Source organism: Amblyomma mixtum, chromosome 1 (genome assembly GCF_055824585.1).
Source record: "Amblyomma mixtum isolate Tamu chromosome 1, ASM5582458v1, whole genome shotgun sequence".
Taxonomy (NCBI): Eukaryota; Metazoa; Arthropoda; class Arachnida; order Ixodida; family Ixodidae; genus Amblyomma; species Amblyomma mixtum.
This window is the reverse complement of record NC_143012.1, coordinates 93,993,460-94,016,084: the sequence shown is the minus strand read 5'-3', so window position 1 is coordinate 94,016,084 and position 22,625 is coordinate 93,993,460. Positions and strand designations below refer to the sequence as shown.

Genomic DNA, 22,625 nt, shown 5'->3' with positions numbered 1-22,625 from the left:
TCGGCTTTTCAGCGCTATATTATGGTACTTAAAGCGCCTATGAAACTATACCTAAGTTCTCAGAGGCGAGAATATTCTTTGTTTCCTACCTCCCACAAAGATTGTGTGGCGGACGTCGCAAGTGCGTCACTGCACTGCTGGGAAGCAGACCTGATGGCCTGGGGACTTTTGACATGCCCTGTAACTATTATTTCTTTTTTTCTCTCTCTCTCGAAAATGGGAGGGTCTGCGACGTCATCAAGGCTGCCTGATGGCTTATGAATGTTCCTAGCCGGTCTTCACATTCCTCGTAGCTTCAAATACCGCGTCGCTGTGAGTGTGGCCGGTGTGAGACCTTGCCGTTTTGAGGACAATGCCGAGCTGAAAACGGGTCAACCGGTCATATGCGCAATTTTACTTACTCAGCTCGGAGGATGAATCCTGAAACACGCGCTAAACGCGAACTTTGTGCGCGCATGCGTGCGCGCGCGCGCGCGCGTTTGTGTGTGTGTGTGTGTGTGTGTGTGTGTGTGTGTGTGTGTGTGTGTGTGTGTGTGTGCGTGCGCGCGCGTGTGCGTGTGCATGTGTGTTTGTTTTGCAGCTGATCGCAATTAGATGAGACCACGATCCCAAAACAGCAAGTCGTTTCAACAACAGCAAAGCGGGAACTGCCAGACTAAGACTGCTTTTCCTTGCGCAAAGCTAATCTTTTTAGTCTCTCCGCCGGAGTAGTGTTTTAGCCGATGAGATGCACAAGGCAGGGTTTAATGTCTCTACTCGGCACAATAAAAGATCAAAAACTCACGAGTCTTAAATCCTATTCCGCCATCAGTGCGCAGTGCCTGTTTTCTTATTCCTTTCTTGTCCCCATTTTTCTGAGACAATTCACCGCTCTTCCTCAAGCTTTCCCGAGAGCCCGTCGAGCGGTAATCCCCGTAGCTCCTGGAACGCCCGCGCGTGTACCTCAAATTCCCGGCCGTCCGTTTTGCGCCTGGCTCCCAAGAATTTCATATTCGGACATGCCTCCAATTCCCGCAACGTTTATCTCCCCTTATCCCGCCACTTGTGCCGCTTCGGCTTCTCTGCAACGTGTGCAAGGACGCCCCCCCCCCCTCCCCCCCCCTCCCCCCCCCCCTTTTTTTCTTTATTCCGTCTTTCGTGCCTCCCTCGAGCGTGCACGCAAAAATGGGAGCTTCGTTCCCGAAAGCGCATAGCCCCACTTACGTTCCCCTTTCCCCCCGCTCCTTTTTTCCCGACGTCACAGTTTTTAATAAAGAGGTCATTTATATTCATTTCCATAGCGAACAAGTATAAAGATGTATAAAATGTTAAAAATAGAAAGACTTTGTTGCCACTGGATGGAACGGTGCGAGCGCGGTATACGGACGCTGATTTTTTTTCTTATTCCCGGGAAAGGAATAAAAAAAGGAAGGAAATCTCGGGCTTATTATAATGCCCCGCGTTCCCGAACGAACTCGTTTCGCTATTATTGCGCCGAGGTTCAGAGCGCTGGCTGGCGTGCGCGCTTAAAATGATCGCAAGAAAGTTTCGATCTATACGAGCTGAGGATGGCCGAGGGTTGCTGCACCTATATACGAACAGAGTTTTGCGATTTTATTTCTCTCTCTTTTTTATGCGCGTTCTCTCGCCGCGCGCGAGATTTTAATCAATCAACTTCCACCGCATCAGAGCGTGCGCGTTGCTGTCCCTTTCATTCCTTGTCCTGGCTGAATCCATTCTGCTGCGCGTCTGTCCACATAACAAGACGTGATTTCAGTTCCGTTCTTACTATCTTGATTTTCGGTGGAGGTCCGAATTAAGAACGGCACCATTTCATACTCTGCTCTTTCGAGCCCGTTTTGCAGTTTTACGGGCGTTCTGAGAGTGTTCGTGCACGTTTATTACGTTCTTAAAGGGCAACTGCAGCACTTTCTTTAGAATTTCGCGATATTCAAGGATTCAAATCTATATAGAATGTAGGTGAAGCATGCCAAGTGGTTTTGCACTAGCATTTAAACTAGGGACGTAATGGACGATTGAAATTTGCGCTTCTCCTCAATGCACCGGAGGAGCGCAGGAAAATTCAGTGTGACGTCACCGAAGGTATGATTTAAAATTACCGCTGTCTTCAGCCACACCCGGCCCTGACTCGTTAGACGCTGCCAAACAACTCTCGGCAGGGTTTGCCTTCGGTGGCGCTGGTTTTTTTCCCTTCAAAGCAGGCGTCTGCGCGTTGGAAATGTACCGATACCTTCGATGACGTTATCATGCTCCCCTACTTGGCATTGTGCGCTGCGGAGAAGCTTGAAGGGCGTCCGGATTTTATTCGGCGATTACATCACCATTTCAAGTGCTAGCCCAAAAAGACTTCGCATGCTTTACCTGCATGTTTCACGCATTCGACCATCTTAAGCTCGTTGATTTCTAATATCCATGCAGTTTCCCTTTAACACTTATGCGCCTATGTGGGAGTAAGAAGGGGAGTGAGCTGTCCTCTATAGCGCACTCTTTTTTTATAAAAGGGAGAACTGCATGCATTGTTGCTCGTTTGACTCTGAAGTCTGTCGTCCGAACAAATTTCAATCGTGGGCTACCTGTAGCTCTCACTGGTCGTATAGTACCTCGTAAAGTTGCATTTAAATTTACTGCAGAGTTTCCTAACCGGTACTGAACACTTGCTTTGCACTTGCTTAACCGGCTTAACTTGCTTTGCTTGCCTGTTCGTGGGAGAGTGGGTCTAGCTGGTGCAATGTGATGCCGGTGGCGGATAAAGCTTGCCACATCTTCCCTATTTTCCGTTCGTTGCTGCGCATGCGCGTGATACGGTACGTGTATACGCTCAGCGCAGTAATAATGTTTTGTTGAAGTCCGCGCTTTGTGATGTTTCCTTACCTGTCCGTGTTTGTCTTTGCGCTGTTGGATTGTAAACTGAACACTTGTCTAGCCTGCCTGATATGAGGCCTGCCAAGTCTTGTGTGCTCATTAGCACCGTGCCGTAGTCCTTTCATTACTCAATTTCTTGGATAATTTCATTTGTACGTTGTAAAAATTATCCTTTTAAAATCATCATTAAAATGGTCCCATCCACCGCGGTTCAGTTCGGCTTCGCAATCTGGGTGGCGTCGCAGAATGCGCAGGAGAGTTGATTATATCGTTTCTGTTTGCGGCGCTTGTGCTAATCTTAGATGTCTCGCTTATCTCAGCGCTGGCTATCAAACCGCTGCTGCGGGTATTTAGTCCGTTTCCCTAACTTAATTGGCGCATGCACACCTGTCTCCCTAGGGCGCTAAATTATGCATTTCAGCCACACTGCAATCTATGACCAGCACTTAAATTTTCTTTTGGACACCCATAATAACTAGGCAAGCGTCAAACTAATTTACATTTTAACGTGAGCGCAGATGGCAGTCAAGTATGGTCGTCTAAAGGGCTTAAGTTTTTTTTTTTCTTTCCTCTCCATGAACGCTTTTCTCTTAAAATATCGAAGGTGAGTTGCCATGTTCACTTTTCCCTCGGCTGTTTTTATTCTTCTTACAGCCATTATCGCGCGCATGCACTGACGAGGCATTAAAAAAGTGGGCGCCGAATTCCATCAATTTTGAAGCTTCGCAATCACGCACGCTAGGGCCGCAAATCCCGCCATACCCAGCGAGCGCGCAAACTCCATTATTGGTCGAGCGGGGCAGCAGACGAGAGCGCTGCTGCTGCGCTCAGCAGCCACCGTCCATCAGTTCCGCTCAGGCGGCGAAGCGTCTTTCATTAATATTTTCTTTTTCACCTCGCCGCTTCGCCTTCTGTGCGTTGCCGCGCGCCAGTAGTGCGCTGGGTATTTTTCGCACTCATTCCGGGCGCACACAAATGCGCGCTCCGGCCCTGCACGCGCGCACACCCCCGGAGGCCACTTAGGACAGAAGCGTCATCGGGCTTCTCGACTCGCACAATAGAGGTCGCCGCTGAAAGCACACCATATGTGCCGCCTGATGCAGCCGCCCGAAACAGACGGCGGGGGGCGCTGTTGGAACGGGTCACTGCGTATACGTAGAGTGCGGCCCTCAGTGATTTGGCGGCGCCTCAATGGACAGCGACGAGCAAACGGTCCGCCGACAATGGGCAGCCTTTCTCGGCCTCTGGCCAGGCTACTACGCGTGTACCTGATGGACCCTGAGGCCTCCCTCGATTGATCGATTAGGAGAGCGATGTTACGCGCTCGGATTTTTGTGATTTCCGTCGTTTTGCGTCTGCGCGCTCTGCTATTTAGTGTGGTATCTCGGTCTTTCATTTCTCACATACGCTTCTGCGACGTCTGCTCCCATGTTCTTCGTTAGCGAAGCTGCAACGCACTAGCGCGCTTTGGTCTTACGCTTCAGTGAATGATTAAAATTTGTTTTACCACTAAAAAGTGTATGATGAAGCGGCTATAGCTGTTGCTGTAAGGTAAACTGAAGTGCGTTGGCCAGTGTTGACGTGATGTGGCGAGAGTTTAGACGTAATCTTTATATACGCTAGGGGGTCGTCGCAGAGGGAATATCGCAAGACCACTAGTGTGTCGGAGAGTGGATTTGAGAGCGATTCACGTGAACACCATATGTGACCAGTTGTTCGCGTGACCGTCAAAGGTGCAGCAAGTTCGAGGGATCCGCCGCTGTCCACGCGACGATGACGTCATTGCGTCAGAACGACGCAGTCTTAGCACTACGAGGTTTTTGCAGTTCACGCGGTAAAAGCTGTAAAAGGGGCGAGACCCTACTTGTTTGCGCACACCGGCGCCTATTCGAGCGCGAATTGATCTTCTCGCCCGGCGATTGGCGCAGTTTCGATTTGCGGCAAAACGATAACTCCAAAGCAAGCGCCCACCGCGTGCCTCAGCTCCGCCACTCACACGATGGGCCTTAGCGGCCACTGAGCGCATGGCGCGCGACTGCGGGATGGCCAGCCAGTGTATACACTCAGCTACGCTCCGGTGTAACGCCCTCCCGGGAGCGTCGGCCCTAGGAGCTCCCGACGGGCCGAAGAGAAAGAAGACAGGAAGAGCAGCGCGCTAACTCGATTGCCCGGCAAGCTGCACTCGGCACGGCTGAGCGGCGGCTACGGTCCGAGCTCCCGGAAAGCACTTCGGCGAAAATGGCGGGCGATGAAGCTGCAAACGCGATTACGGCGCCGCACTGGCTCCGGCACACGCGCACAAACGCGGCGTTTGCCTCTCGGCGGCTCATCTTTTCCGGGGGAAACCTGGGGCCAGTTGCGTTGCGGCGGCGGCGAAAACAGAAAATAATGCGATCGCTCTGCCCCCGCATTGCTCACGGCCCCCGCCCTCCTCCTGTCTCTTTCCCTCCCTCTTTCCCCTCTATCTCTCTCTGTCGCCCCTTTCGTCGCTTTCGGATGCGGCGTCGCAGCACGCATCGTGTGCACCGCCAACGGAGCGGGCAGCCTTTTTTCCCACGCCACGAACTCTTACATGAACTGAGGAAAACTGGGAGTCCGTAAATATAGCTGTCCTAGAGGAAATGCCAGAGCGCGGTGGCTTGTGTTCCTGCTTGCTTTGCTTGTCAGCGTCGAATCTAATCTCCTATAGCCTACGCTTTCGTGTCATTGCCTCTAACCTTCGCCTGTATCATCCTCTGGTAACACTTGTAGCCACCCAGTCATCTCCAAGCTCCTGGTAAACTGACAGTCAACTACGTGAAACGGGAAACACACTAACCATAGAAAGCTCCTTTTAGAAGCGTCCTCTCTTACATGATCTGAGGAAAACTTTTGAGTCCGTAAAGGTATAGCTATCGGATGTCCCTAGAGGAAATGCCGGAGCGCGGTGGCTTGTGTTCCTGCTTGCTTTGCAGGTCGACGCCGAATCTAATTTCTTGTAGTCTACGCTTTGGTGTTATTGCCTCTTATCTTCGCATGTATCATCCTTTCGTAGCACTTGTGGCCAGCCAGTCATCCCCAAGCCCCTCGTAAACTGCCAGCCAACTACGTGAAACGAGAAGCACACAAACCATAGAAAGCTTCGTTTGGAAGCGTCCTCGCACGGAGTGGCGTTCTGAACGTGATCTGCTCTCGTGCACTAAAGAAGAGGCAGTTTGTCACACACACTTGGTTTTGGGCAAGGACACTCCCGCGATTAACAGCCTTTGTTAAGCCTACTTTAGCTAGTATAACAAGTCATACTATCTGCTCGTTGCAGACGGAACTTTCAACAATGGCGCAACTGCGCGGGCCTCGATTTTTATAGCCTCATCGTTTCGTCGAGTCATCGCGCCGCGTGTCGTGGATGTTGAAACCGATATACCACCGCTCTGTTACTGCTTATCCCACCCGCATAGTCGAGATGGACGCCGTTGCCTATCCCATCCACCCTCCTCCCCTTCGTCTTCCAGGGAGAAGGGGAGGTCTCCCGTATTAGTGCCACTAATGCGATCACGACTCAGTGCCGGACTGGGCCCTTTTATAGCCTTTGATTCGGCGCATCGCGCCTCCCTTCCTCTCTTTCTTCGTAGTGGACCGTGGCGCCCTCACGCCTTCCAGTTATGTGCGCGTTGGCGGCCTTTTCTTTCCGGCCCGTGTTCATCTCTGAAATGCAGCAAGTGGTATACTATATAGTGATGGAGCGTGTAGCTTCCCTCCGCCGGTGCATTAGTGTGATAGCTCACGGTACGCTTTAGTGGCGATGGCTTTTCGGCCCAGGACGTCGATCGGGGAGAATGAGTGGCTTTTATGCGGCCTGCGCAAGGATCGGCTGGACTTGGGCGAAACATGCTCGTTTCTCCCTTTTTACGGCCGTGATCATGTGTGTACGTCTCGTCGCTGACTGCATCAGACTAACGAACGAGCTTACTCTAGCGACTTTTAGTCGCTAATGTGACCGCGGTGCGGCGCGCCGGTGAGCAGCTATAGCTGATTAACGTGCATTCCGATCCACGTTGGTATAATGACCATAGGAAAAGAAGAAGATATGCACGTGCCTTTTTGACGGTAGCATATGGAAAAGCATTTCATTATCCTTTCATGCTGGCATTTACGGGGGCCGTCGGCGTAGAGGGAGGCGGGAACGGTCGGCTCTGTTGCTTGCAGCACTTAATCGTTCCGCGCCGCCATACCTGAAACAAAGGGAAACGCCCTGAGCATGCCTCGTTGGCCGCAGGGGAGGCTCGATACTGCTATCTTAGCCTCACTCTTTCTGCATTGAAGGCCGCAAGTTTGAGAGAGTGAACTCAGTGACACTGGCCGGGACCCTTTAATTTACTCTATTTTTTTCTAATCACACCGTAGTATTAGTCACTCCCGGTGCGTAACGGTCGCGCGTTTTTGTTTTCGTCCGCCGGATGTCAGCAAAGCCCGTTATTTCGAGCAAATCGCGTCTACGTTTCTTCGCTTGCGCTGTTGCGTGTGGCAGCGCGTATAGCTGCGCGTAGCGATAAATGCAAGCAAGGGAGTCACGCATACAGCGTCGACGCCTCTTGGCATTGTGCGCGCGAAACGCGATACGACTCTTTCTTCCTTTCTTTCTTTCTTTCTTTCTTTCTTTCTTTCTTTCTTTCTTTCTTTCTTTCTTTCTTTCTTTCTTTCTTTCTTTCTTCCTTTCTTTCTTTCTTTCTTTCTTTCTTTCTTTCTTTCTTTCTTTCCCTCTTTCTTCCTTCCTTCCTCTCTTTCTTACTTCCTTCCTTTCTTTCTTCCTTTCCTTCTTTCTTCCTTCCTTTCTTTCTTTCTTTCCTTCGTTCCTTCTTCCTTTCTTTCTTTCTTTCTTTCTTTGTTTCTTTCCTTCTTTCTTTCTTTCTTTCTTCCTTTCTTTCTTTCTTCCTTTCCTTCGTTCCTTCTTTCTTTCTTTCCCTCTTTCTTCCTTCCTTCCTTTCTTTCTTCCTTCCTTTCTTTCTTCCTTTCCTTCTTTCTTCCTTTCTTTCTTCCTTCCTTTCTTTCTTCCTTTCTTTCTTTCTTTCTTTCTTTCTTTCTTTGGCCAAAGTAAGGACGTCCACCACCGATCTCAGCCGACGGCCAGCAAATATATTCCGCCGCGAAGCAGGTGCGAGGCATACAGTTGCACGCGACCAAGAAAGCTCAGCGTATCATTTCCGCACGCCTCCTTGTTCTGTCCCGGAACGCCTTGTTCGCTAGCACCTGCCTTTACATGCTCAAGCACACGCCCGGGCTCGAATTCAATCACGGTCTCCTTTGCAACCGGGGGCCGTTAGCGCGCTGCCTTATTTCGCAGCAGTCGGTTGTTCTTGGGAGCTACGCGCTTCGACACGGCCGCTCCTATTGTTGGCCCTCCGTTAATCTCTGTCGCGTTCGGCGTGCCAGGTGTGTTTCTGGTTGCTTTTCGCTACTGCCCCCCCCCCCCCCCCCCCAACCCCCCCCCCCCCCCCTCCTCCAGTGCGGCGTCGTAGACTTCCCAGCGTCACCTCAGCGCTGGCAGGCGCGCGCGAGGTCCGCCATATATTTTTTGCCGAGCTGGTTCGGTCTTATACCTGCCATCTGTCGACCAGGCCCTGAAAGCTGAGAGGTCGTCTAGCCTTCATTGTTTCGGTATTTACCTCGTGTTTTCTTCGGGACGTTTATTTTTTTTTTTTATTTAGCCGCTGCCGGGGATCGTCGCGCCGTGTGTGCTACCGCTGCGTCGATGCCAGTTGCGATGTTGGTGTTTTTATTTTCTCCCGGGCCCCCGCGTCTTTAAAAACGTCGCGCGCTCTCCCGTCTCGTCGGAAGAAAGAAATACGACGCCCTCTGCCATAAACATTGCAGAGTTCGGCGTTTGCTTTTCTTTCAATTTTTGTTTTAAAAGAGCTCCCGAGTTCGCTTTTGCGGCGTTCACGCTGTGACGTAACATAATTTCTTCGCGAAGTCTCGGTGAGAAACAGATTTGTGGGACAGTCGAGACGTGTTCCGTGTATGTAGGGCGGCTAGGAATACCTGCCGAGCCTCTCTCTGGCACCTGCACGTCATCCCAGGGAAGTAAATTTCAACTGGGAATATCTTTCTGAATGCGTTTCGCCCTGCCAGAATCATGTCACGCGTCAAATGTAGTTTTTTTTTCGCCTCTTCACCTTTTCTCTCATTAAGTTACTTTCTATGCCACCGCGGTAGCTGAGTGGTTATAGGGCTCGGCTACTGACCCGAAAGACGCGGGTTCGATGCCGGCCGCGGCAGTCGAATTTCGATGGAGGCGAAATTCTAGAGGCCGGTGTACTGCGCGATGTCAGTGCACGTAAAAGAACCCGAGGTGGTCGAAATTTCCGGAGCCCTTCACTACGGCGTCTCTCATAGCCCGAGTCAGTTTGGGACGTTAAACCCCAATAGACCAATAAACCAAAAATTGCTTTCTCTCTCTCTCCCTTTTTCTTCTTTTCGACTTCGAGCAGCCGAAATGAAGCCATGTTCTGCAGAACCATGCCATTGCACTTTTTTTTTTTTCATGCAAGATAGTTTTCCGTGAAGCCGTCTGTGCCAGAGTTGGATTGAAAAAAGGAACACAAGAAAACACTGCAGAATGCGCCAAGTTATCGTATGTAAGAACCCGCTAAGAACTTTATTGGTAATTATCGCGTTTGGCTGTTAGCCGATATAATTGTTTGAGCCCGTTTCCGCTGATATTAGTTACTGGGCCAGTTTGATAATCCAGTGCTCCCTGAACACGCGTTCTCTACAGGCGCAGTAGTTACTATAGGGGACAAAAGTGATATACTCCACGCGGCGGGAGCCGGAGCAACAGAAAACTGCGGCATTTTGGCAAGCTAAAGCACGAAACATTGCAACGAGCCAAGCAACATGCCTGCTGATAATAAAGTTCACGCATTGGCCGTCTCGATCCCAGACGCCGCCTGTAGATGGCGTTGCAACGCAGTTTTCTGTTGCTCCGGCTCCCGCTGCATTTGACATCCCTTGCGCGTCCAGTTTTGCGCGAGAGGCTTTTCTGCAACTTCCTCAGACGGATGCATTCACGGAACGGGTGTTGTTCAAAATGTGCGTGTTCCGTCTCCAGAGGTGACGCTTCAAATAATACGCGACGACCCGAACTGACGACGAGGACACCGACAGACTATACACGCTCCCCTTGCGCGGGCTGGAGCGCGTCACGGTGGCGCTCGCTCTAGACCGTCGGCTCGTAAAACTTTCCGCCTCGCTTCGAAAACATCTCCGCGTGTCAATTTCGTCGTGGCGAAAGGGCTCAATGCTTGCTGTACTGGCGGACCTCGGAGTGAGACACGGCACGGCGGCGTCAGGCGAAGAAGCGCGGCGTCTTTCATATATATCGTCTCGCTAGCAGACGATCCGCGCAGAAGCAGACGACGGCGCCAGTAGCAGACGGCAGAGCAGTCCTCGCGCACCCTACCGGTAGCAGTGGAGAGATTTCTCTTCAGTGCTCTCTTCTGTCGCGTCGCGTCGTGTCCGCTGTCAGTCGAATGTCACGAGTCACTCCGTGCGTGTATTGGGGGGTCGTGCTTTACCCGAGCCAGCTTGTGCCGGCCTTCGATCGTTTAAAAATGCAGAGACGGCGAAAGTTCTCGTGAGCCTGTTTGTCGGTCCCGTCGCTGCGTGCGTGTACCGTGCTCATCGCTGTCGGGTTCCTCGATTAATGCTGTCAGAGTCGGATATGAAGTCGTCGTGATCTCGGGCCGGCTTCGATTTACACGGCTCATTGGCACAGTCATGAGAGTCGTGTCTCTATCGTGTGCTTTATTCTCTTCTCTTTGTACCGGCCGCTTGAATGCAGCTGGATATTCCGTCTAAGCACCACTAAAAATAAAATAAATCAATATATAGAGCGAGACAGTATTTATTACTTTGAAAGGTACATGACATTAAGTGGCGCGGGCGTATCAAACCTTTCACTTGTGTTTTCCTTTGGCCTGTTGCAGTGCGCTCGTGTTGTGCTTCGTTAGGCTTGTTTGATTCTTTTAACTAGGCGCGGAGTGCACGTCAGGCGACACGCAGAGGCCTTCATTATGGGAGTCACGAGGTATAACGCTTTTTCTGCATGTCATTCATGGCTCGTTACGGCGACTGTCACGCCGCCTCCCGGCGGCTGTAGGAAAAACAAAGTTCCCCACGCACTGCTTTCCCCGCTGTCCCATTGAGACTGGAACGCCGCTGTTAGGTTTTTAAGAAGTTTGAGCTGACTTGACGAACTCTTGCACAGTGCGGGCAGTCTTTTTCGCGCACTTTGAAGAAAGCTTGGTGTGGTGACATTTTTCGAATGCGTCTACGAACGGCCACCACCTTCCCGGGTGCAATGTGCGCTACAAGCTCTAGTCTCGGCGGACGGGGAGTTATGGTCCCCTGAGGAGGTGCAAACATTCGCTAGGAGCCGACTGAACCGAGCGAGAAAGACCGCGGCCGAGGGATCGTTTTTCTTCTCGGCGTGTCAACATTTCGCAATTTTCCCGCGCCGTCCGTGGTGGCTGTCGCAGGACGCCTTCCCAACTTTCTTGCGCCACCTCCGAGCAGCGGAAGAAAGTTGGGACTCGCTCCCGCGCTGCTCCATCTCCATAACTTCTCATATCAAAACAGCCCGCGAACAGCAGACGTTGCATACGCGCGTGTCCGCGCAAGCCACGTGCAGAGCAGGTATGGATAGAGCGTGCGCGCACTTTGCGAGGCGGGCACGTCGGCGACGCGGGGCCACATCTTTGCATTACAAAGGTCACAGGGCGAGGAAAGAGATGGGGGAAGTTCGTCGAGGAGCACTCCAACCCTCTCTCCGTGGCCAAAGCGACGCGGAGGATTAAGAACCCGCTAAGAGCCGAGCGCGTCTCGGGAAAGGTGGCGTCATTCTCGTTCATCTTTGGTCCGGATCTTCGCGGGCTCCTTCGGGTCGCGCCGCCGGCGACGTTCGCTGCAGTAGAGATTTCAGCGACTGTCCGGACGCTGCCATCGTGGAAACCATTTGGGGCCACTTTAAAGGGGGCGTCGTCTGCTACTCCGCTTCAATCTCGCCTTCTGGGGTCGCCTTTCGCGCGCGCGCTTTCGGCCACCTCGGAGACACCGCTGCTCACGCCTCCGTCGATAGCATTTTTTTTTTTGTTGTTGTTGCTCTTGCGTCTCAACGCGTCCGCGGGTAGAAAAAGGGGGGGGGGGGAAGAGAGAGAGAGAGAGAGAGAGAGAGAGAGAGAGAGAGAGAGAGAGAGCCGAATATTTATAAGGTGGCTGCACCTTTCAGCGACACCGCATGGCGGGAAGGTGACGGAGGGGAGCGATCGAGATTCCGCGTCCGGCGACTGCCACCGTCCCTCCCGCCATGGCTGCTGCGCTACGGGGGACCGTCCTTTATTTGCCTCCAGCTTTCGGCAGCGTCCCCCGCTTCTGCGTCGATCCACTTCTGGGACCGCGCGCTATCGGCGCCCCAATCGGCGAGAATTCGTTTTCTCCAGACGGGGATGACCGTCGCCTCCTCCGATGGCGACGGGAGCTGCGGGGCTGGACTCGGCGCGTATTTCGTTTTTTTTTTTTTCGCTTTTGATGTTCCGTGAAGTCTTGTGGCAGCGTCCATCCGTTCTTGTCGTCTGTTTTTGTCAAGGTTTCGTCTGCTGGCGTTTCTTTCTTTTTTCCCCCTCTACACCTGTGCTTGAGTTTTTTTCCTCTTCACTCAGTACAGACCAGCAGCACCGCTGTCTTGCTCCTTACCTACCCCCCCCCCCCCCCCCCCCCCTCCGTTTGACTTTTTAACGTATCACTTTTTTTCTTTAATGGCGGCGGTGTCGCCTCGTAGAGAGTCGGGTGTTTAGATAGATAACGCCGAATCTTGATGGAGAACCTGCAGGTAATTTTTTTTCTTCCGTGGTTCGCGATTTTTTCTTTTTCTCCGGAATTTTTGTTTCTTTCAGCGGGGCATCGCCGAAAAACTTGTCGAGAAGTGCGCCTTGCTATTCGTTACTTAGTTTCCTGCCCCTCTTAAGGCCTCTTGTAGAGAGAGCTCATGCAAAACGAAGAAATCAGGCGAAAAATCGAATTGCTACGAAGTAACAATGGTCACCGAGTAAGCGCAGTCGTCGACCAGGCCTTGATTTTTTTTTTTTTTTGCATTCTTTTGGAGCTAACCAGATCACTGAACCGGCAAACTTGCCGATTGTGCGCGTTGAACCAGCGTTTGATCTTTTTCCAAAGACTGTTCGTATATAGCTGGCCTGATCTTTACGAGTGGTTTCGCAAGTTCCGAAGTGGCTGCAGTAAACGTACCCACTATAGTGTCCAGTTCTGACGAAACCAACGAGACATTCACATCTTCGGCGCAGTTGAATCTAAGAGGACGATGATATCGCCCCTTAAGTGGTTTCAGGCACTCCGATAAACGTCGACTCCAATAAATTAGTAGACAAAATTCAATGCCGGGCGAGTTGGTTGGATTGCATCTTGAAACTGTTGAGCTCACGAAAGCGGCGTTACTAGAAAGAATAACGCGAGACGGAAGAGCTTCTTGTCCCTTTTAATGCGGCTAAGTTTGAATGTAAACCACCACTAAATCACCTTCTCACCCCTTCAAGTATTCCTTCACCGTTTATTTATTGGAATCTGTTGCATGTATCGTCGTATTTAGCCTGTCGCTCTTTTATACGAGGAGGTTGAGCCTGCGAAACCAGTTGGAAGTCGTAATGCGTCGATGTTTCACCTATCGACACTTTCCTGGTTACATTCTAGAGGCCCGTGTACTGTGCGATGTCAGTGCACGTCAAAGAACCCCAGGTGGTCGAAATTTCCGGAGCCCTCCACTACGGCGTCCCTCATAGCCCGAGTCGCTTTGGGACGTTAAAACCCCAATAAACTAAGCCAAACTTTCCTGGTTACGTCGGGCAGCATGGGAATGGGAACGCAGGACTGTGAAAGATTTATCACGGCTGCGTTTTCCGCAAATCAGTTGTGGCCTGTAGCGTTCACGAATGCCAAACTCCGAGCTACCGTCTTCTGTACTCCTTCGTAAAATTAGCTTAGGAAATCCGTTGGAGTGAAACTGGTCACCAGTACGGCAAAATGTTGATGCATCGCAGTTCCCCGTTTATCTTTATGTATACGCTGCGAAAGCTCTTCCCAGAGTAAGTGACTTCAGAGGCAGAGACCTGAGCAAGTTGTCCGATCTTTGAATTAGAAATAACAGCGCAGCTTAACACAGCGCTTTGTGTCGTACGTTCGGGTTCTCCTCTTGTACGCTCGTCATAAGCAGACTGTCATTTCTTGGTCATGACGATTACAGCGTTTCGCGCGTCTTCTGTGTCCTCTTTAAGGTCAGTGGGGATAATTGGAAAATTGGGTTTTTAGGGGAAGGAAATGGCGCAGTATCTATCTCACATATATCGGCGGACACCTGAACCGCGCCGTGAGGGAAGGGAGGAAGGTGGGAGTGAAAGAAGAAAGACAGAAAGAGGTGCCGTAGTGGAGGCCTCCGGAATAATTTCGACCACCTGGGGATCTTTAACGTGCTCTGACATCGCACAGCACACGGGTGCCTTTTTGCGTTTCGGCTCCATCGAAACGCGGCCGCCGCGGTCAGGTTCGAACCCGGGAACTCCGGCTTGGTAGCCGAGCGCCTTAACCACTGAGCCACCGCGGCGGGTGAGTAGGGCTCGTCCAAAGTAATTTTTTTTTCTGTTTGCAAACAAACCGGCAGGACGGGAAATAAATGACAATATTGGTACCATTTTCTGAAAAAAAAACAAAACAAAAATAAAGTGTCTTTTAAGGTGTTAATTCCGGTGCAGGTTTATCGGGAACGTACGGCGTCCTCAGTGAACTGATCACTGAAACGCGAACCGGATTATTTCCGACCCATGAGCTGCCACCGCGTCTGTGCGAATGTGTGTAAAACATCACCGCGGCTCGCCCGCGCTGCCCATCGCAGCCCTAGCCTTCTTGCCGGCAGCCCTCATTTCGTTTCGTTCTAATCGGACTTCCTCGCTCCACTGGTCTTTAGTCCCTCGCACCTCCACGGCGCGGGGAGGGACGCCGTCCGGATGAATTAAGATACGTCGCCGCGCCTCGCCGACTGGGGCTTGGGCGCCGACCCTTTCTTTTATCTGCTCCCCACTTGCTTCATTTTTTATGGCCGCCTATTCGTTCATTACATCGGGGCCCCCTCTTTCTTCTTTTTTCTTTTTCCTGTCGTTCTTAATTACGTACGTGCCGGAGCGGGTAGCTTCTTTAATGACAGAGGAGCAATAATAGTATAATAAGAAAAAAAAAATACTAAAAAAAATGGAGAAAAGGATTCACCTTTGGCACAGCCTTCTCGTAATTTTGTATAAGTTCTATGCTGCGTTGCATGTTTGCCGGAAATTTATCTTTTTCACTTTTTCACTCAGCGTTTTTCTTTTCTTTTTCCCCCGTTCTTCGAGAAGAAGTCATCTGCCTGCAAGCACCAGATATTGTGCCTTTCGAAACTTACTTATAGCGCTAGTTGATTGCTCAGCCTTTTGTATGCCCTTATTTAGACTTGCAGCTTCCTGTGGGTCATAGGCTGTTCTTTTTTTTTTTTTACCTGCTAACGCAGGCGCTACGTACGCAAGCTTGCACAGGCTACTATTAAGTGGCCTCTTCTGAGCGTTGTATCTTTATTCTTTTTATTCGCCTTCTCTTGTTTTTTTTTTTTTGCTCGAACTCATCCCCAACTGAAATGCGCGGGTTTCGCCACGTTTTTCTATATATTTACTTTATATCTCACTCGGCGTTTATTACCTACCTTTCGTTAATATCCTGCTCGGCACTTGGTTCGCGTTTGCTTCGTTTCCGCGCTCGCTTCCAGCAGGAATTGATGGTCGTGCACGAGAAAACCTGGCGACGACGCTTAGGCTCTCGTTTTCCTCGGATGCTTTTTTTCTTTCTTTTTTTTCTTTTTCCCTTCCTGCCTTTGTGTCGCTCATGTGCCGTTTCCTTTCCTCTCTCCCTTCTGGCCCTCCTCCTCCTCTCCCCCTCCTGTGCATGAGCAGAGTGTCCGCTTAATTGCGTCCCTCAGACGATGCCCTCCAGGCCGCGGCTAAATGAAAGGCAATTAGGTTAGCGCTGCTTGGGTGTCGTTGCCCGGGAGGAAACCCGAGATTCCGCCGACTCCCTGCCGCTATGCCCGCTTATCGTGGATGCCGCTTTTGATTAGTGGTGGCTCCTGTCCGGCCGATGCCAGGTCCGGAGCCGCTGACAACTTTTCTGCCACCTTTTATAAGTCTTGATTTCAATTCGCCTCCTTTTTCATAAATTCCCACGCACCAACTTCCTGAGCCGCTGCGGTGGCTCAGTGGTTGTGGCTGCTCGGCTGCTGACCCGAAAGACGCGGGGCCGATCGCGGCCGCGGCGGCCGAATTTCGATGGAGGCGAAATTCTAGAGGCCCGTGTACTGTGCGATGTCAGTGCACGTTAAAGAACCCCAGGTGGTCGAAATTACTCCGGAGACCTCCACTACGACACCTCTTTCTTCCTTTCTTCTCTCAGTCCCACCTTCCTCCCTTCCCTTAAGGCACAGTTCAGGTGTCCGCCGAGATATGTGAGACAGATACTGCGCAATTTCCTTTCCTCAGAAACCAGTTTACCAAGAAACCAATTTTTAAATGGCGGGGTTGGCTTCACCGCATGACAGCCGTGCGGCGTACAAAATGATCACGCGAGACCGAAGGCTACCCTCGAACGCACCCCTTCTTCACTTATAGTCAGTGGTTTCACAGTGCTAACGCTGCCAGCAGCTACGCAGAGGCGATCAGACAACCCGTCGCCGCACGTAGAAAGTGGTCGAAGATGCCGTTGGGAGAAGCGCCATTTGCAGGGGCGCTGCGCGCAGCTCATTATATCGAACGACCTGAGAAATTGTAGTCCGATATACACAGCGATTTTCTTATAGTTTAATAAAATATTTCCTAGATGATAATCTTTGTGTTCGGTATAGCCAATAATTCGAAATATCCGGGTTCAGTATGTCGGGGCTACTTTTCATAGTGCTCGTACGCGGAAGTCTAAGGTTTATTTGACGGCGAGGTATAAATCGGAACAAAAAGAAAGGAAATGACAAGTGTCTTTTTCCTTGGAAGGGGGGGGGGGGGGGGGGGGGAGGGGGGTGTTATGCTAGAACATCGTGCACGCTGCCGGGACCTACCTTGTACGCACGGACGAACTTGTGACCTCTCAAGGGAGCATGGTGGCATGCAGTCAGCCAACGGCACAGAGATTATGATCCCAGACGTGGGAACAGAGCAGTGCATGCCCAGTATTCATACCCTGCTTTGTTTCGATCTGTATTTTTTAGTTGAATTTTAAAAGCAGTGTTCGTATATTCCTCTCTTAATGTGTTAGGCGTATTTACAATGTTAGTAAGTATATCTCTTATTAGCATCGAAAACCGTCTTTTGAATTCAGTTGTTAACCATCAATCAGACGATTCCAAAGAGCGCGTGAGCATTGCACGGCGTCGCTAAAACAATGCAACTTCCCCAGCTGGGCATCATCTCAACGTTGATTTTAAAGATCGTACGATGGATCCCCAGTGCAGCCTTCAGCCCGGTTAAGTTTCTTGGTTCAGCCTCAGTTCGTGCCGAACTCCATCTCTGCTGCGAGCCTGTTTCTTTCTAGCCGACTGCTTTCCGGACGCCGGCCTGCATCGTCGTCACGCGGACTGCGCTTTTTATCTCCAGCCAGTTCTGAACCATCGCCCCGGCTCCCTCACGCGTCCGCGCATGCGCTCTAGTCCCTCGTCTCGTATGCAAAACAATGCGCGCGCCGGACGCATGGTGAGCGGGGGAAGTCGATCTCGGTGACAAAGGCACGTCGGCCGAAATTCCAGGCGTGAAAAGAACGCGGCGTCGGCTGCTGCTGCTGCCGTGCGCCGGGGGGGGGGGAAGGGGGGGGGGGGGGGGGCGACTCTGCGGGGTTAATGGCGGAGCGCAGCGGCTGCTGGTGTCCTTTACGCGACTCATAATTCAGTGGCGCATCACTGCTCTGCCGGCTTGGCTAGATTGCCAAAAGCCGGGGCCGTGAAAACTTGTTTCGAGCCGCCGCCGTCGTCTGCTGCAGGCTGGCGGGAAGAGCGTCGACTGGCTTTCCACTCCGCAGCAGACGATACGCGCGCGCTAGCGCCGCTCTTTCGTCTGCTTTTCTCCCAGACCTCCCCTTCGCGCGAGGCTTTGGGCTTTTGTCTCTTTGTTTTCCTTTCCACCCGCCTGTTCTTACTTTTCTGCTTCTCACTGCTGACACTTCCGCTTATTCCTCTTCGTTGTGCCGCCATGTTTTTCGCCACTCTCCGGGGAGAGTTGTTTCGGTGGCCCGACTGCGTGCCTTTTGTGCTTGCGCATTCTTTGGGCTTGAAATCAGTTCTGCTTGACGGGCTCTCGCGCGGCCGTGCATGCGTTTTTGAAAGTGGCATCCTGCGAGAGGTTTTGCTTTTTCATTTTTTTTATTCTTATTTTTGTTTGTTTTCGACGCACGCCAAGTCTTGTTTTTGAACCGAGATATCTGGCTGTTCCTGTGATGCGCGTTCCCAGCTTTCTCGCGAACTTTCACATAGCAGCCGCTCTTTTATTGCCTCTGCACCCCCTTCCTTCAGCGAGTTCCTCGAAGCCGTCTGCAAGACCTTGCTGGGTCGTCTGTTAGACTCGCTCGCTCCTACAGTACCGCCATAACGGCCTGAATAACTCGCTTCTTGAGTACTCTGAGCTGTCAAGGATGCGCTTGCGTAAGCCAGTGCAGAAAGAACTTTTCTCGGCCAGACTCCTACTCCCCGAAAAAGTTTGACCGCGAGAACACTGAAAAACAGTTTGACTTCCGGTCGAGTACCGGAAACATCACTCGTGGAGCGTGAATAACTGCTTTTGTTTCTTGGCTATTAAGCTTTGTCTTTGCCCGTCGCGATCAGACTGCCTTCCACGTTCCTTTACTTCTTTCTTCTTGGAACTTCTTCGCGACCCTCTCTTTCCTTCCCCCCCCCCCCCCCCCCCCCCTTCTTTCTTCACGCTTCAGAACCTCCCTGTTACTTACGCTTCGTAGCATCCTATTTTGTGCGACCGAGCAGCTGCAAGCATGTTTGTTTCCTCTTCCCGAACGCATAAAAAACACTGCGCGCAGTTTCTATTTTTCTTTCTTCTGCTTATTGTGCTGAGCGCCTGTCATCATGGCTGCGCGCTTGACATGCGAGAATACGTTGCAGCAAGTTTATAAAAAGTCAGCATGAACGAAACACTACCAACGTTGAGAGACTACTCTGCACTTGACTGTGCATAAGGTGGAAGTTTGAAGGGAAGGTATTTCGTACCTTAATAAGATGGGTTATGCGGTTCAACGTTGCAAAGGGACTCGGGCTGTGTGGGACACCGCAGCGTAGGGCTCCGGAAAATTTCGGATCATGCGGAGTTCTTTAGCATGCACTGACATCGCAAGAGCAGGCAAGTATAGCAGGGGGCGGCAGAAAGTTGGGGGGCCAGATGAGATTAAGTAGTTTGCGGGGATTCGGTGGCCGCAGCTGGCGAAGGACTGGGTTAATTGGAAAGACATGGGAGAGGCCTTTGCCCTGCAGTGGGCGCAGACAGGCTGGGGGTGATGACGATGCCTAGACTTTCTTCTGGGAGCGGATCACTGAGGCTAAGGCTGCAGTGCCGTTCACATCTAACATGTGATCACGGAGTCCATGACATCGTTGGCATCACCATTGTAAATTATTTAGCATGGATAAAATATTAAGTTTATAAATTCAATTTCCTCAACGATACATACGTGTTCTGCTGCTGGACAAACATAAGCGTAACGAAAAAAATTCAGGAGGTACTTTGGCTCCCTAAAGTGTTGCAAGGCGAAAGCCTTTCCTGGCGCACTGTTTGGCATTGACTGCGACACTGTTTGCGCTGTACTAGTGCTTTGTTTCACTACACACTTTGACTACACATTACAACTACACCCTTTGACTGCTTCGTTAGCACGACTCTCTCTCTGCTTCGATGAGTTCGGTTGTATCCATGGCTCTGTTCGCACTAATGAGGTATGTAATGTGGTCACCCACGGACGCCTTACGCCTCCTGTCGGAGCGGACGACAACTATTTTATTATTTGTCGTCTGCTCCAAAAGGGGGCGTCAGGCATCCGTGGGTGACCTCATTACTCCGAATCCGCGCACTCTGGCGTCATAACCATTTCGACCAACCGAAAAGCGTGACACCTCTGCTGACAACCTTCTGTCGACAACAATGAGGCATTCGAAGCTTTCGCCTTAAAAGTTTCGCATGTGAGGCTTTCTGGCTATGCTCTATTTTTCTCTTTTGCTGAGAACAAAGCACGGACAGTCAGGCAGCAATAATGCACGTCGCAGCCTTCTTCTGCGAAAGTCGAGCTCAGCGCCGACTGCCGTTCCCTCCACTCCGTGGCAGAGGGGGAAAGGGGGACAAACGGAGTTGCGCGTCGGCCGAGATTCATGGCCGGCATGGTAATTGCGGTGGCGACCCGCTGCGTCCGCGACGCCGATTTATGGCCGCGCCAAATCCACCGCCTGTGCCTGTGTCTGGTGGGACCTGGCGCGTGCATGCGCTCTGTCGGACGGACGCACACCGGGTGCATTTCTTAGAGGCGGGGTTCTTCCGGGAAGTCGCCGTGCGTTGGCGTTGCTGCTACTCTCTGAAAAAAGGAGAGAGAGAGAGAGAGATACCTGAAAACCCAGGAAGCAGGCACAGAAGACAACAGCCCGACGCCGCTCACCAGCTCGTTATTGCCGTGGAATGCTTCAGTATCCGCGTTTACACGAATGCCAGAGGTATTCAGTGGTTCGATGTATCGGTCTAGATTGACCTCATAGTCACCACTCAGCAATTAAAAAAGAACATGAGCCTGTTTAACTGCATTTTCTATATCACAGCTGTTAACACGGTCCCGTTTCTAAGTTCAGACACTGGTTGGGTTCTGGAGTACGAGTTGAAGATAAATCTTAGAGCTTTGTTTTGTATCCGTTCACATTTTGAAATGTTTTGTCGAGTGCACGGCTCCCAAACGTGACTAGCCTAAGTCAGCACTGGAAGAACTGTGGTCTTGTCAGCTATTGGTTTCACCTCCCACAGTGGCATCATGAAGTTTTCGTCGCAATAACCAGAGCTTTCGCATGGCCTTATCGCAAGCCTAGTCCCCCTTTTGAGGGAAAGAGCAGGTTTTGAGAAGGAAAGGCGTGACTGGTCTTCTACCCTCTTCCTCGACCTTTTTGCCCTTTCCCTCAAAAAGTGGGCTGCAGTCGACTTCTGTCGCATTCGTGTAACCACTACTAGTCTGCGCGAGCTGTCGGGTGACTGTGCAGCCGAGTTGCTGTTCCTGTATAAGCTTCAGCAGGGAGCAGAGTTTGCGACTGTTTTCTCCGCGCCGCTCGTTACACTATTCGCGGAGCGTCGATCACATGATCCCGCTGACGTCAAATGTTCCAATTCATTTCACCTCATTCCAAACGTATGAGTCGGAAGGGGTCGGCCGCTCCCATCTTGAGCCCAATCTACTTCGTTATCCGACTGAGAGGGTGTTGTATAGCCACCAGCAGGAGGAGGAGGGGTGCCTCCGAGCTGCATTCACTGTGGCTCCTGCCACGCGAGAAGCGGCTTTCCCACAGCACTTGGAATATAATGGGAGACCTTGCTTGCTGCGGGAGCATCAATAGATACAGTAGATTGCCATCTCGAAGTCGAATCTCTTTGCTTTCAGTCCTCTGCGGTGGCACGTTTCACTGGACAGGTTGCTGGGCCACAGAACTTGTGATGATAAAATAATTACTGGTTAGCATCACCCAAGCACCGACGTACGGATGCAAAGGATAGCTGTACGGCTTTCGAAGAAACCTTGCTTTTGAAGAAAAGATGGCCTTGGTGCGCGGAGCGCCCGCGCGGGGCCGCTGTCTGTTCGGGGCAGTATTAGCTCCAACTGCCGGCGTCTTCCAGTCGGCGATCCGGAGCAAAACCCTGAATCCGCGAGGAAGTTCCAAATCCGACTCGCCCAATAAGAACGCAGGATTTGAATCAAGTCGTCCCATTGAAGCAGTGTCTTCGGTTCGCGGAACAAGGCAACAAGATCGCCGATGGGAATACTCCATAAGCTAACCAGGGTGGCTAGTAGTTGGCAGGGTGAAGCGAAGTGATCAACAATTCGAAGGGATATTGGACTTGGCTGGAAGCTAGTGAGCAGTCCGTCCTGTTTAACAAGTTTACTCGACCTTCCGAGATTCCGTTAAATACATTGGCAACCTCAAGACGCCTGCAGAATTCGTGGCAGATTCCGAAGACATAACGAAGAAGTACTTTCGCGCACTGGGCAACACGCACCTAGTACGGCTGAACAGAATAGCCCCCCCCCCCCCCCCCCCCCCCTCCCTTTACGAGCTGTTCGCTTCCTTATCCTGACAGTAATCCTATTTGATGAATATGCATGGGGACTACGTGGTATAAAAAAAATATCATACGAACTTATTTTTTTTAAGTATTTGCTCGATCCGAAATTCGCTTAACATCGCTTATTATAGTGAGTGCAACGGCAGTGTATAGTGCCACATACGTCAACTTCTCCAGCTTGCCCACTAACTAGTGTGATATGGTTTTCTTAATGCGATTTATCTCCTCTGTGTAAGCGCATGGTTGCCTCTTTGGCTGCAATGTCTCGACGCTGTCTGAGTGCCTTTTTTAAGGTACAGTGTGAACAAACCTAGACTGAGCAGGAAGTGACTTAGTTTTTAATTTTCGGTGCTT

The 22,625-nt window shown here is 51.3% G+C and overlaps 1 protein-coding gene across 6 annotated transcripts in view; it reads left to right on the top strand.

The window, feature by feature from the left end:
- Positions 1–22,625, top strand: part of LOC149367237 (latrophilin Cirl-like) — a 412,262-nt gene that overhangs the window by 263,630 nt on the left and 126,007 nt on the right. The window lies entirely within an intron of this gene.